This window comes from Belonocnema kinseyi, chromosome 5 (genome assembly GCF_010883055.1).
Source record: "Belonocnema kinseyi isolate 2016_QV_RU_SX_M_011 chromosome 5, B_treatae_v1, whole genome shotgun sequence".
Taxonomy (NCBI): Eukaryota; Metazoa; Arthropoda; class Insecta; order Hymenoptera; family Cynipidae; genus Belonocnema; species Belonocnema kinseyi.
The window spans coordinates 64,563,995-64,579,919 of NC_046661.1; the positions used below are offsets into that span (position 1 = coordinate 64,563,995).

General features: G+C 34.8%; 1 protein-coding gene across 6 annotated transcripts in view; it reads left to right on the plus strand.

The window, feature by feature from the left end:
* Positions 1-15,925, plus strand: part of LOC117172541 — a 179,055-nt gene that overhangs the window by 49,242 nt on the left and 113,888 nt on the right. The window contains exons 2-4 of one of the 6 annotated variants that reach the window (XM_033360577.1): positions 8,967-9,266; positions 9,654-10,051; positions 10,149-10,416. The exons of 2 other annotated variants lie outside the window; for them this stretch is intronic. The gene's annotated coding sequence lies outside the window, so the exon portion shown is untranslated. Of the gene's footprint in view, positions 1-8,966; positions 9,267-9,653; positions 10,052-10,148; positions 10,417-14,004; positions 14,024-15,925 lie in introns of those variants that run through there. 3 more of the 6 variants (XM_033360580.1, XM_033360579.1, XM_033360581.1) reach the window with 3 other exon arrangements.

The window sequence follows — 15,925 nt, forward strand, 5'->3', positions numbered from 1 at the left end:
ACATTGAATGCGGGACGCGTACTGTCTTGCCCAGCCTATCTTTATGGCAAGTTGATGCATTCGTCTTTTGGTCTTATGATCAGCCGTTGGTTTTGTTTTACTCTTCGCATCGGCCAAAGCTCTCACTGCATTATACACACAATAATTGATAACCCAGAGGTCGGATTCACCGGAAAAATGTCCACGAAGCTCGTCATCCATTTCAGCCAGATCTTTAGGCTTGAGAGAAACCTTGGTGTTGATGTTTCTCCGGGTCGTAAAGCATCGCTCTTCATCTATTGGATTCCTACCCGCGGTTGGTCTTAGTGTCGTCTCTCTTTCTTTGTTGCCGGCTTGTTCTAGTTGTGGTAGAGTAGGCGTTCTGCTTACATAGCCCCTTTTACGGAGTAGTTCAGCATGGTTTCGCAGACGTTCCTGCGAAAAGTGCGATAGCTCAGGGTGTTCCTCGCACCACAGAGCATGCAGCCATGCCATGTAACCCCGTTCGCGGGCCACACTCGCATCGTAGCAGTCTAGCAAGTTGTGATTCAGTTGCTCCGTCCACACAAAGGTCACGAGATCCCGCCGATCCATCGCATTAAATCCATTTTCATTGGCTCCCCCAGCTCTAGATTGGTCGGCATTGTTGGCCGACCCATTGTCGGGAGCCCTGCGCGTTCTGTTGTTTTGAACCGTACTTACTACAACTATGTTTGGTGTTGTCATTGTTGTTCCCACGAGAAACTAGGGAAAGATGTTCGTCCATCCTTGTAAAGCCCCGCATACAAGGGTAAGGTTGCTTACTCTGAGAGGTCGCCCGGTATCCCAGAGTCACCGTTCTAGACACCTCACCCAGGTGCCATTCAGCTTTCGGCACGGTTTTCACACCTCCGCTTGTGGGTTAATTCCTTCGGGACCACCACTGGACAAATGTTCGCGACTGCCTATTTATTTTAGTAACCATATTCAGCAGAAACCCTTGGTACAGGGACCCTCTATCCGCAACCCGAGGATGCGTTCGGTGGCTTTGTCATAGGCCCTTTGTCATATAATATTTTATATAATAATATATAATAAATTCAATTTACGCCTTTGTTACATTCAAGTATTCAAAATGGATAATTAAAAGGAAGTTTTTCAAATTGTTTTCATGTGTTACATGTGCATCATTGGTGGCACCGTTTCTGATTGACTTCCATGTTGATGCTTCTAAGGCACCGTTTTTGTACCGAAATATTAATAATGGGACGTTTTATTAAATTAAAAGTTTAAGTAAATGCTGTAACAGTTGCACAAGGGGTCTAACGAATCCAAAAATTGAACTGCCAATTGCTGTTGCAGTCTTGGTATTTTAAACAAACGGCGTTCTCTTAGCATCTAAAGTTCCAGCATAACAGATAAAACAGTTAAAACATATATTTATGCATGCTTGTTTGTAATGACGCATAAGTGATGGATAAAAGTCATCCGAAGTATAAATTAACCAAGTTTATTTCTTGCCTTGATTCTACTTTGACTTTAGAGAACCCATCAACTTTTAGGAAGCGTTTCTCGACATGCCTATAGAACTTATGTATTGAAAAGTAATCGATTCCTGGAATGAAGGCGGATAAAATAAAGTTTAAGTACAAAGAGCTCTTTAACTTGTCTAAAACTGTGGACGGTTTGAATAGTTATGATTGTGAAACTCTTGATTAAATCACTTTTAGACATACTAGAACGAGGATGTTCAATCAATGAAGATTTTTTAGTCGACAATAAGAGAGAAAGAGAGGAAAGTCTGATTGCTGAATGTATCATATATAATACCATACATTTTTTTGGAGTTGTAAGATCGGTTTCAATAACAGATAGTATACTTTGCTCTGTCTGTAATGCAAATTCTTTTTACGTTATTGAACGGACCCTATATTCGCCAATAATTCTTACTTGTCAGTAAACAAACAGAAAATCACAAATTGCATTTTTTATTTAAATTTAAAATTCCCGCCAAGGCAAAGCGACTTTTACCAAAAGAGAATTTTCGTAGTACGAACCAGTACGGTCAAGCTACCAGCGCCGTCAGTTCTCAGTCAGCTTTATCCACACTTGACTTCGTTGCTACAGTATCTCACTCTCACTTTTTTTAGTTTTCGTGTTTTTTTTTTTCTCGAAAAAACCAGAGATTTGCTCGATGTCCTGCCACTGCGAAACTTCTTCCCGGGACTAGGAAATGTTCGATGTTTCAATTCTCAAAAGCGAATTATCGTAGGCTACTTGTAAGCCTAAATGCTTCAAAGATCTCGTTATTTTAGTGCATCGCGGACTAATAGCGACTATTCGTCTCATGATCCTTCTCGGTGTTCTTCAAATCATTACGGTCTGTCACGAGGAAGGGGTGGCGTGATCAATTTTGAATATTCTTAGCGTCACGAGATTTGTGGGCGGTCCCTTTAAGAAGTTCTAATTGTGATGTAGCGCACCCGCCATTTTTGCAGTGAATACGATTAAATAAAAATTATTTTCATAACCGGAAATAAATAATAACGCTTATAAATAAATATTGAAATTCGAGCCTAGGAACATCCAGGAATATTATATCTCAACATCAACATTGGTTGAAATCACGTCAGGAAGACGTCTAGACGGTATATTCTGGAATGAACTTATACACAAAATCTGCATTGAATTAACAACATATACGTTGAAACCTTAACTAATTCAGAAGTGATTGACGTAAATTAATGACTAGAATTTTAAAGAAACCTGATTTTTGCCACAACTACCTCAAATTATTATACAAGTCAAACTTACTTAAAAATATTTTTTTAGTTTTTTATGAAACTCCAGTGCATATTTGTTTAAAATACAGTCTATTATAGAGAAATTTAATCAGTACATAAATTTAAAAAAATTAAAACATCCAATTCACTATTTATATTGAAATTCGCTTAAGAAATCCCACTTGAAAAAATGAATTACTGAAAAAAATTGTACTGCTAAATTAGATTGATAGCGTAGATTGTTTTTGAGTGAATAAACAAAGAGAGCACAATCAAGTGATTACTGTAATCCATTATAAACTATCGCGAGTAAGTTTTCTAAATACTAGTTTTTTTGTTTATTTTTCCGTACTCGAAGGACGAAATTTGTCTATAAACGAATTAGATTTTGTTTTTTTGTGGAATGAGTTGGTTCGAATATATATTTGAATAAATAAAAGTTTTTCAAACAGCACTAAAATTTACAGAGGTAGGAAACGTATAACGACGATTATGATAAGGTATAAATTTTGATTAGGAATATAGGCTCGAGACGAGGTCGAGTGTTCGCTATGTAGAGCTCGAATTTTATCTGAAGATTCGAAGTAAGGGATCAATATCGATTGTATCGCAGATCGTTGTTGCAGAGGTGGGGAGGATAGTAGACTCTCTAATTGGTAGTAGAATTTTTAGAGAAGGGTAATAGACAATCCTACCTTTTGACGTCACCACAAAGTCCTAAAATTTCCCAAAATTTGAATTAAAGATGACCAAGGGCCCATATGTACAGCTATAAAGCAATAAACGGCTTAGGGCGCTCTAAGTTGGAACAAGATGTTAAAATGAGTTTTCGAAAGGATGAACATAAAGTAAGGGAAAATTTCCCTGAAACAAAGGGTTTTAAAAGCGCAAACCTTCCATTAATAGTACTTACAAAAAATAACAGATGTTTCACGTTTCCTTGTCGAAGGAATATTAAATTTAGAAAGCTAAATACAATTCAGTTTAGAGAAAAATAAATGGAAATGTTTTAGAAAGATACTTAGATAAAAAACATAAATTATAAATAAATTGTTATGCCGTAACGTCTTGGTCGCCATTGAACCATGCATGAGTGTTCAAGATGTATCTGAAGATAATAGCTAAAAGAATTGATGACATTGCTATAAACATGAGAAATAAATGTTTGATAAAGAACTGAAAACATTAATATGAGAATTAAAGATACTTGAATGAAAAAGAGAAGACATTTCTGTGAGAAACAAAAACATTTTATAAAAGATTGTTTAATAAATATAGCGTATGGAAAATTTATACATAAGAAAGATACATGGCAGTGAAACTGCATAATACTCATGATAATGTAAATCATTTAAAGATCAAATAGTTTGGAAGACTAAAGACACGAAGTCCACTTAATCGTGGTTGCACGCTAAATATTAATCAGTTTGCGAGTAGATCGGGAGTGGATACAGTTCTTTGATACACCGATCGTATGATCCCGATTTATTTTTCAAGGTTACCGTTCGGAAAATCCCAACCTTTTCAGGATGAACTTTGTGATTCGTGCTAACTTCCAGCACATTGGAGGAAGATTGTTGTCCCTTTCCGTGACGAGGATTCAGATTTCGATGTTGTTTTGGTGGACATGTTTCTTCCAATTGCTGCGGATGATCATTTCATTTAGGTACTCTTTGTACTACGGGGACCAGAAATGATTTCTGAGCTGCTGTGCATATTGCCAGGATGACAACTGATTGGGTAGTAGACTGCGATAGTCCGCCTGAGGAAAGCTCGTTAGAGAGGCACCAATAAGGAAGTGTGTGGCAGGAAAGGGAAGATTGTTTGGATCAGAGGGCATAGGGGTAAGAGGACGGGAGTTTTAAAATACCTCAATTTCAATAAAATAAGTTTATAATTTTTCGTAAGTCACTAGATTGTTTTCTACAGTACGTGTCAAGTGGTGTTTAAACGGCTTCACTAAGGCCTACCAGAGGCCGCCGAAATGTGGTGAGTGGGGAGGAATAAATTACCAATTCACCTACTGATTCTGAATAAAGTTTTTGACTTCCTTATTATAGTAGGTTCTTTGAATGAACTCATATACTTCTTTTAATTCTCTATTGGCATCCATGACATTTGTTCCATTATCAGAGTGGATTGTGCTAGCCATACCCTCGCGAGAAAAGAACCTTTTTAGGCTGCCGAGGAAATCTTCAGTCGTTAAATCGCTGACCACTTCGAGATGCACTGCCTTTGTTGAAAATCATATAAAAATCGAAACTTAGGCTTTTTCCCTTTTACAGTTTGTGTGACGTTTTTCTTTTATAAAAAAGGGACCACAATAATCAACACCTACATTAAAAAAGAGTCGAGAATACGAGAGACTCTTTTCGCGTAGATTGCACATAATATAATCAAGTCCGCGAGGCTTCGCTCGAAAGCATTTAATGCATTTATGAATGATCTGCCGAGTGACATTACTGCCTGGTCTGGAATAGAATTCTAGCACAATAGACTTTTTTTCATCTATAGGTTCTCTGCGAGAAAGTGCAAAATTTTCTTTGGAGAAATTTACATTTTGCGCGGTTTTAAGCATAGTCAATCGAAAGAAGACCACTTGATCTTTCTTTTTTATTTTGTGTTTACAAATTTTTGATAGCACGATTGCAATATGCTACCACATGCTTTAGTCTTCTTAAGGTCGAATATCTTAAGGGCAGATTTGCATGGGTGAATGGCTGATCCAGATTCGCATTTGTGGACGATTGACCCATTTTATTGTTCGAAATTGCGAGAGTGAATGATAAAGTGGTGAATGACTTCAGCACAGTTTTAAAAACCATTATCAGTTTCTTTTTTTGTGTTTTTAAGTCACTAGTTTACTATACTATACTTATACCATTACTATAAACTCCCAAATCAAAACAGATCATGTCTTCTAAGCGCTGTTTCAATTCCAATTTATCCATTTCCACTGTAGCACATAATTGCGTGGGTGATCCAGATGCATTTTGCTACATATGTAAATATAAAAGCTATTTTGGTATGGTAGTTCAAAAACAAAGTGAAAATTAGGTTCCGCACAAAATTTGCAGTGCTTATTATAAGGCATTCAATCGATTGAAAGACAGAGAAGGAAATAAGAAAACCCTTAAGATACAAGAACCTACGATATGGAGGAAACCTCTTCAGAAAGAGGAATGCTACTTTTGTATGACAAACCTGACAGGAATCAATAAAAAAAAGTGCTATCGAATATCCTGATGTACCTAGCGTCACTAAATCTGTTGAAAATAACGATTTTACAAAAAACTCAAAAAATTTGTCACTTGACAGACAGACGACTGAATCAAAAGGAAATAAAAGTACTGGTGAAGATTTCGATGTTGATCGTGATAAAAGTGACATTTCAGATTATGGTAATGACGAGGATGTTGATGAAAGCAGCGATGTTAATACAGAAGTCTACATACCAGACAATGGAAAGAATGAAGTTCCTAAGCTATTTACGTCTGAAGAATTGAATGATTTATCGCGAAATCTCGGTCTCCCTAAAGATGCTTCAGAGTATCTTGCTTCCGTTTTGAAAAAGAAGAACTTATTAGTTAAAGGAGTTAAATCAAGTTTCTACAGAAATAGGGAAAAAGAGTTTAGATAGTTTTTTACTTCTGAAGAAAATGATCATGGAAAATTAGTCTATTGTAAAAACATTGACGGAACTGAAAGAGCCTTACAGTAACTTAAAATTTGTCCTGGAAAAAATCAATTACTCTACTTATAAATGGAAAATTTGCGGGGATCTCAAAGTTCCTGGAATCGTTTTAGGACAGCAATCAGGGTATACAAAAACACCTTGTTACTTGTGCTTATGGAACAGTCGAGATCACGTTCGTCATTACAAAAAAAGGGGGGCCAAAAAGAACATCGTTTGAGCAAGGACAAAAAAATATAATTGAAGATCCTCTAGTTGACCCAAAAGAAAATTTGATTCCACCCCTTCATATGAAGCTGGGTCTTATGAAACAGTTTGTCAAAGCGCTTGATAAGGATGGCGATTGCTATGCGTATTTGGAATATCATTTTCCACAACATTCCGAAGAAAAATTAAAAGAGGGGATCTTCGATGGACCGCAGATAAGAAAAATTTTGCAGGATCCAGAATTCATTACAAAAATCTCTGGCACTGAAAAAGATGCCTGGCTTAGTTTTAAAAATGTTGTAAAAAACATTTTAGGTAATAAGAAAAGTCCAGACTATCATAATGTGGTTTCAGAAATGGTAACAAACTTTGGTAAACTAGGCTGCCTTATGAATCTGAAGCTATATTTTCTTCATTCGCATATAAATAAGTTTCCAGACAACCTGGGAGATGTTAATGAAGAGCAAGGCGAACAACCAGGATATAAAAGAGATGGAGAGGCGATATCAGAAATGTTGGGATATCAACATGATGGCTAATTACTGTTGGAATTTAAAACGAGATCAAGTCAATCAAGGTACCAAACGAATGCGAAACCCAGTACGTAGGTCTTTTCAGGACAAAAGGGTTCGATACAAGCGATATAAAGAAAAATAAAAGAACCCTACAAGCATGAGAGGCAAGGGGATTCACGGTAATAATGGACCCCAAAGGGAACAGAATTTACTACGTCCACGTCGTTGTTCTTGGGTAACGCTAAACGTAAATAAAACTTATTTACAAAAAATCCTACTATTGCCATGCAAGGAGACTAACGCAAATTGAAAACCCCGAAACGTGAGACGCAAAGGGAATCTACAGTGAACGACAATCCCAGTCGAGGAAGGTAAAGGTTTAAAGGTTTTCGTCGATCTTATGTCTAATTTTGCATTTTTCGATCAAATATGAGCCAATTGGGTTATTTTGACCCCGGATTCAGATTCAGTGACCCCAAAAACATAAGGAAATGCTGATTTAGACCATCGGGCATGAAAAATTTTGTTGTTGCAAAAGTATACAAGAAAAATCGCCGTATTCGCCGATTTTACGTCTATTTTTGCGATTTTCGTCAAAAGTATGAGCCAAATTCGTTATTTATGCCTCAGATTCGAATTCAGCGACCCAAAAAACATATAAATATGTAGGTTAAGTCCACTGGGCGAGAAAAAATATTTTTTTTTTTTGCAAAAGTATACCTGAAAAATCGCTGTTTTTGTCGATTTGACGTCTATTTTTTCGTTTTTCAGAAAAATACAAGCTAACTTGGTTATTTGTACATTGGATTCGAATTCAGCGACCCCGTAAACATATAGATATGTTAGTGTAGTCTGTCGGACAGACCACTTTTTTTGTGTGCCGGTGTAATCAAAGGTTTCGGTGACGAGGGTCTGGTTGTTTGTCATGCTGAGTGGATAAGACGATTCAACATGGGGAAGCCTATTTCATGATTCGTAAAGAATTCTTGAATATGATTCAAGATCTCAAAAAGTTGATTAAAAAATATATTTCTAATATTACAGAAAGATTTAGAACATTTCAAAGAATTACACAAAGATTCAAAAGATTTAAATGATTCCAAAGTTTTACTTTCAACGACTTCACAACGATTTCAGAAGATTTCCAAGAATTCGGAAAGATTTCAGGTATTCCGAAAGGTTTTAGAGATTCCAAAGCTACACAAATATTTCATCAAAGTTTATTTAGTTTTTTAAAAATCTTTGTGAAATGATTTACAATCTTTTGAAATCTTTTCAAATTCTTTGTGGAACCTTTGAAACCTGTTGGAATCCTTGGAAGCTTTTTGAAGTGATTTCAATCTTTTGAATCTTTGTGTAATTATTTGAAATGTTCAGAAAGTTTCTGAAATCTTGGAAATCGTTTGAAATTTTTTAATATCTTTGCCCAATCTTGGAAATTTTATGAAATTGTTGAAATTGATTTGAAATCTTTAAAAACTTTTGTAATTTTTGCCTATCTTTGGGTAATCTTGGATATCTTAGGAATTTATTTAAGATCTTTAAAAATCTTTTAAACCTTTTGGAATTTGTGAAGTCTGTCAATTTCAGAAAGATTTTAAAGCATTTCAAAGCCTTGCAAACTTTAAATGCAATTACCGGTTAGAATTTGTATTCCCGGTTAATTCCCGGTTTTATTTTAATTCCTGGCTATATCCCGGATTTCCTAGTTAGTAGACACCCTGAGTAAATGAATTTAACAAGTATTTGTAATGTTAAAAAAAATGGAACATTCGATTTCTACAACAAGTAATGTCTTTTGAATCGTAGGTACGAAATCTAAAAAAAATATATCAAACAGAGATGCTATATCCAGCAAGTGTCTTCCAAAAACACATGAGCATGGTGCGATTATTGGAACGAAAATAATATCTCAGAAAGATTATGCAGGAAAATTTGACAAGATTAGAAATTGCAAACGGAATTTGTTTTATAAGTGTAGGTTTCTCATCTACCTAAGGCACTGCGAATGAAAAAAGGCAGATATGGCAACTGTAGTGAAAAAAACGAATGAAAAATTTACTTGTGTGAAGTAAATATTTTAGGTGAAGGAAGTCCATATCCAGTAAGGTGAAAGAAGTTAATTGAAATAATTTACATGCCTTTGATTATTTTTACACTTTGTTTCTATATATTTGCATGCAAGATATTTTCGGAAAATTCGCTGAGAAGTGCAACGAAGCATGTAGTCAATTTTCTGAGACACTGTTATTATTCCAGCAGGTTCTTGATAAATCCTGCCGAGAAATATTGAAGAAAATCAATTTCTTTTTTAATAATAGATAATTTGGCGTATGAAGTTGAATTGCCTGCTTTTGTATTGAATGTGTAACTTGAATATTTCTTTGTTTTCTTTACTTATTTTATAATTCTTTCGTATTTCCGAATATTTCTTCCATTTGTTTCATTACATATTTATTTTCCTCCTGTCTATAATCTGAATATCTGCATGAATAGGAAGAACGACGTAGATCAGGGTGAAGTTGTAGAAGAAGAGGTTTTAGAAGCCGAAGTGGATAATCTGTCTTCAAACGAATCAGAAGATCAGAAAACGAAATTTACAATCCTTTAATGCCAAATCTGCAATCCCCATCAAAGGAGACTCGCATGACGAATTTAATAATGATTCTTGCAAAGAGTTTGATTGCGTGAGCATGCTAGAGGACGATGAAGAAACTCCTGTTACCGATGAAGAACGAAATGCATTTTTGTTACTGTACTTTCACCGGAATTTTTCCGCAGGATTTACACATAAATTTCGATTAGATAAAGCACAAACTGACAGTAGCACCGATGGCAGTTCGTTACCTCGAACAAATTCTTTAGGAAAACAAGTGGAAGACAAACAAATTCAAGTTTGTACAGATGATTTCACTTTTTCAATTATTTCTCTTATAACTACAGACGAAGTTTTGAATAATTTAGCAGGAATACCTTCATTGAAACTTTCAGATGCATTGGTAAACGCCGCAAAAAATGTGTGGCCCAATAGACACGAAGGAAAACATAGTTTAACGATAAAAGATAGTATTGTAATGAGCATACTGCCATGGCTGTCTCGAGAAGAGATAGCGATAACCTGCCAAAATGCTTCAGTGACTTTAAACCGACGAGAGTTGTTTTAGATTGCACTGAGGTCCCGATTAAAAGGTCAAAATATCTGAGATGTTACATTCGGTGTTATTCTCAGTACAAATCGACATTCACTTTTAAGGTTTTGGTAGGTGCTACTTCTGCTGGGTTAATATCATACGTTAGTCCCATATATTAAAATGTAAACATTTGAAACATTAAAATGTTTCCGCCACCATTCATGCACGATAATCAGTTGACATATGAGGAAACAATATTCAGTAAAAACATAGCCGCAGCGAGAGTACATTTTGGCTACGTTGACAATATTTTTAAGATAACATGCGCCCTTGTCAACCTGTCATCACAAACCCTTTATATTAAAATTATGAAGTCTTACTTTTCACTAAGAATTACTTTGTGGTACTACAATTCGTCAGGTTCCAAGTTATTATTCTTTAGACCCTTAAAATGTAACATGCGTCCAAGATAAACGGCACTGGCATCATTTGCCATCTTAACAGCAAAATCATTATTAAATAAATTTTCACAACGTGTATTGATCTGACAAAAGATGCATAAACAACAAAGTCACATGAGCGCAAGTTCAAAAGCAACATGCCAAGTTGAACTTGACCATAATATTTATGTTTCTTCTTTAAAAATCCTGTTTCCTTATCTAAGTAAGGAATGTTGGGCAAGCACTCCTCAATAGATTTGTCCTTTCCGTCGTAAAAGTATTTAATCTCCAGCAATTTGTATGATTTACTATCTTTAAATATTATACCATCAGGTGTATAACCAAGCCATGGCTATAATGGATGTACCACAAGATTTCATTCTAAAACTGGCCCTCCAAATAAATCCACGTATCGTTCCCTTGCTGCATCTTCAAATAGTAGACCATGTTTTGTATATCTGTTCGATACCACAACAGGAGAGAAAAATTTGTCTGCTCTTTACGCCCAATTAGCTTTGGGATTTCTCGCAGACGTGAAAATTTTATAAATTCGAGGCCCAGTAACTTGCATTTCTCTCTCGGTCATCCACAAATTGCGATTAACAGCTGTATCGTAGCACAAATCAACTGCGTTATTAACACGCAATGATACTATCATAACTGCACAATATTGTTGAATATATATGGTGCTGTTAACTTCCTTTAAATGGTTATTGGTCATTTGGAATTTTTTAAAATTGCATGTATTGGTTTTTCATCAAATCGGATCTTGCTGTCACACAATGAAGCTGTCCCTCGACCTTCAATGTGAACAGAATTAGCTGAACTTGTTGCAGCCTTGCACAGCATTTCAAGTATTTCTGAGGCCATAGCTGCATCCAGCTCTTTATATTCAAATGCTGGTATTCTTACATATTCCTTTTCATCGGTATCTGGCTCATTATCCATTTCATCGTCTTCGTTCTCCAACTTGTTTTGTTTTGCGCAGCAAAACTTACAGGAACAGCTGAAAAATGATGACAGCCAGTCCCCTATTCCCCCCTCCTTTTTTCTCGAAATCCTCTCAAATCACTAATTTTGAGAATTTTTACCATTTTCCCCCTTTTTTGCAGCTGCGATTAATTTTTCAAGAAATATGAAAAATAGAAACATATTTGAAATTTCGCAATCTTAACCTGCTTACTGACTACTCCGTCTTGTTTATTGGAAAATCTACTGCTTTATTAAAAATTTAACTTTGTTGGTTGAAGATTAACTATTTTGTTAAAAAGTAATCGTTATTGGTCGAAAATGTATCTTTCTTGGCTGCAAATGAACGTTTTTGTTGGAAATTCAACTGTCCTAAAATATTTTTGTTTCATTTGCGCAGGAAAAAGTAGAAAAATGAACATCTGACGTGATTTGATTAACATTATGAATTTTTTTCTCAAGAGACAAAATAATTCGCGACTGATCATAATGTAATTTTCTTTGTTATAAAAATTTGTAGTTTCTTATAGAAATGGTAAATTCATTAACTCTTGTTGATTACGTTAATATTTATTTAAAGAAAAAAAATTCCTCCTTTTTCACAAAAATTCCTTTTTTTCGAATCAAAAATTCCGCATTTCCCTTAAAATTGAGCTGCTGAACCACTGTGATATCTGCATTTTATGAAGACCTGTTAAATATTTAAAAATAATAATTACGAAGATCTCAAAATAAATTTAGAAGATTAGATTAAGAGATGTCACGAATTTACACAAGATACCTAGAGTGGCTACTTCTTTGTGATTATTAAAGTGTATCATTAGTTACATTTCAGAAAAGAGTATATGATAAAGTATATCAACATAGACAAAGAATTTAATTCGAAAACTTGTTGAGTAAAATTGATCGTTTTATCTACAGAGATTTTACATTAATTATTTGAATTTAATATACTTACAAATCTATGTAAATAGGTACCTTTCTAAGTATATTAGCATCGCTACAACATGTTTGCAACTCCCAAAATGGCCAGCATTGCAGGAACAAATCATTTTATCTATGCCTGTTTTTTGTAAAAGAAATCGTAGAGCCTTCAATTTTGTGAGGAAACGATGTCAATGTACTAGTTTGCAAAACAAGACCTGTAATTTTCATTTTATTACCGGTCCTTGCAGTGCAACCAACAAGCACTACTTGTCCTGCTGTTAAAACCACTTCTCCCTCTGTCATATTGTGACTGTTAAATTTTCCATGCACAAACTCACAAATTTCTAATAATTTGAGGTACCTCACGTCCATTTAAAATTCTTTTTATTTAAATAATATTAATTATTAGGAGAAGTCACTGTGTAAACATTCAAACTAGCCTGCTTTCAAACCACGTGAACCGATCATATGGAGGATATTGCTGCGCCTCTGTAGGTCGTGCCCACCGCAAATAAATGTTTATTGCATTTACTTAAAGTTTCGCCCTTCGAGAAAGGGCCTTTCTGACTCACAAAAATTGACTTGTCACTCCTTGTTTCATATGAAAATTTACCCATTTAGACATATGGTAATAGAATTTTTGATTCAAGTGTTTTTTAACTTGTTTTCTCAGACATATTGTAACAACTATTTTATACATAACTTTCTATATCTAGGTTATGATTCGTTATACACTTCAAGATGACCTTTGTAAAAGGGCGAAATGGGGGGACAGTTAACAAATTAAGAGAATAGAGTAAATTGAGTCAATCATTGGAGGAACTACAAAATCTTCAGAGATTTCTGCTAAGTTGCAGAAGTAACAGGATCCATCCACCAAATTTGATAAACTATGTGGCAACCTTACAATTCAGATTTAATAAAAGTATTAACCAATTCCGTTCATGTAGCATGAGATCGAAAGTTCAAATTATAAATATAGAGATCAGAGATATTTTCCTATCAATTCGCGGCATTCAGGAATATAGATTAAATTTAGAAATAATGGACTTACAGTTATTTGAAGAATTTGGAGTCTAACAGGTGATTTATTTGAATAATTATGGCGTATAGCTTATTGAAAAATCCATCCAGAAATATGATTGGACCGTACAAAAATACTATCAACATCAAAAGAAGTCTTACAATCTAAAATGGTTACTAAATTTATCGAATGAGGTTATTCCCGATGATACAGCATATTATATAAGGCTTGGTTTTAAATTCAGTACGGTACTTGTTGATAAAAGAAATATTATTGAAAGGTCTCTATCACGTATAAAAGAGAAAATGTACATCATAGATGAGGAATATGAAAATGATATAAGGCCAAACATCAATAATATTTTCACTAGATAAGGTAAGGATTTTGAATATGTGGATCAAGCTTTAAAATCAAAAACGTTTATTAAAAATAATGGTAACATTCTTGTAACCCGAGCTTATAAAAGGAATGTAACTGTAATTATATAAAAAGTTGAATATATTAACAAATGTAAAGAACTACTTGAGGATGAGGACGACACCGCCTACAAAGAAATAAATAAAGATCCAACTAACAAAGTTAGAAGAGAATTAAATTTCATTATTGTTGACATGATTGAAACTAATATTTTGATTCCAGAATGAAGTAAATGTTTACCGAGTTACAGTGGTGTTGCACTAAAGTTATATGGTTTACCGAAAGTGCACAGGCAGGGCATGTCTGTGTGAACAGCTACTTCCTTCATTGAATTAACTTTATGCAAACTATCTAGACTTCTTATTGCTTCAATTCAAACTCAACAAATTTGAGTGAAAACCAAAATTGTTATTAAGGACAGTTTTGATGTTGTAGAAAAGATAAAGACTTTTTAAAATGACGATTATGAGGTGGTATCGATGGATGTCACGGCTCTTTTTACTAACACTTCACACAAACTGATCATTGCAAATATAAAGAAGAAGTGGTCACGAGTCAGTAAATATACCTGTCTTCATCAGAAATCCTTTATAAGACTCCTAGCATTTTGTCTAAATAATGTATATTGTGTTTTTAATAACAAGTTCTACGAGCAAACTTTCGGTTTAAAGATTTCAACATAAGGCGATACTTGAATTTCAACTCTTTTACACCTTTAAAATATAAAATCAGCTTAACTAACTCCTTGGTAGATAAGGCGGTTAGACTTTCTGATCTGTCTCTTGAAAATAAAAATAAAAACCTTGATTTTGTCAAAAAGGCCTAAATTGAGAACGACTACCCTGAGAGTTTCACTATTTAGTTCGTGAAGAAACGGTTTGTGAATATCGTAAATGAAAATAGTAATAGGGTTAATAGAATTGCACATCTTCATAAAAATGTAATTAATAACAATAATTTTTATCTTACTATACACAGCAACGTAAGTAAAAATTTGAAAATTAGTCTTGAAAAAGTGGGGTTTTAAAGTCCTATTACGCTCTGTACATGATATATTTAAGTGTTTCAATAACGGAAAAGACCCTTTGAAAAAAGGTTTAGAAACACACGCAATATGCGTTTTCGTGATAAAAGTAAAATTAAAATAAAAAATCAAAATAAAAGTTGACCTTGAAATAATTTTGGAGGTTAACGCCAAGGTCAACTTCAAGGCCACCATTCAGATCCTCGTCCAAAACCCTGAAAGTTTTGTCTGAAACATTTCTCATGAAAACGCATATTTTCGCTGATCAGCCGTCTAGAACCCTTTTAATTTTTGTACGACCCTGGAATGACCTCGAAGGTCATCGGGTCACATGATCTTGATGCATACCTAAACGTAAAATTTTGCGTTTTTTCGATTAGCGGTGTCAAAAATAGCGGTTTCCATTTAAAACATAAAAGTTGACGTTGAAATAACTTTGAAGGTTAACGCCAAGGTCAACTTCAAGGCCACCATTCAGATCCTCGACCAAAACCCTGAAACTTTTCTCTGAAACATTTCTCACGAAAACTCATATTTTCTCAGATCAGCCGTCTAGAACTTGTTTAATTTTATACGACCCTCGAATGACCTCGAAGGTCATCGGGTCACATGACCTTGATGCATACCTAAACGTAAAATTTTGCGTTTTTTCGATTGGCGGTGTCAAAAATAGCGGTTTCCATTTGAAACATAAAAGTTGACGTTGAAATGACTTTGAAGGTCAACGCCAAGGTCAGTTTCAAGGTTACCATTCAGATCCTTGTCCAAAACCCTGAAACTTTTGTCTGAAAAATTTCTCACGAAAACGCATATTTTCGTTCATGGGGGGGGGGGGG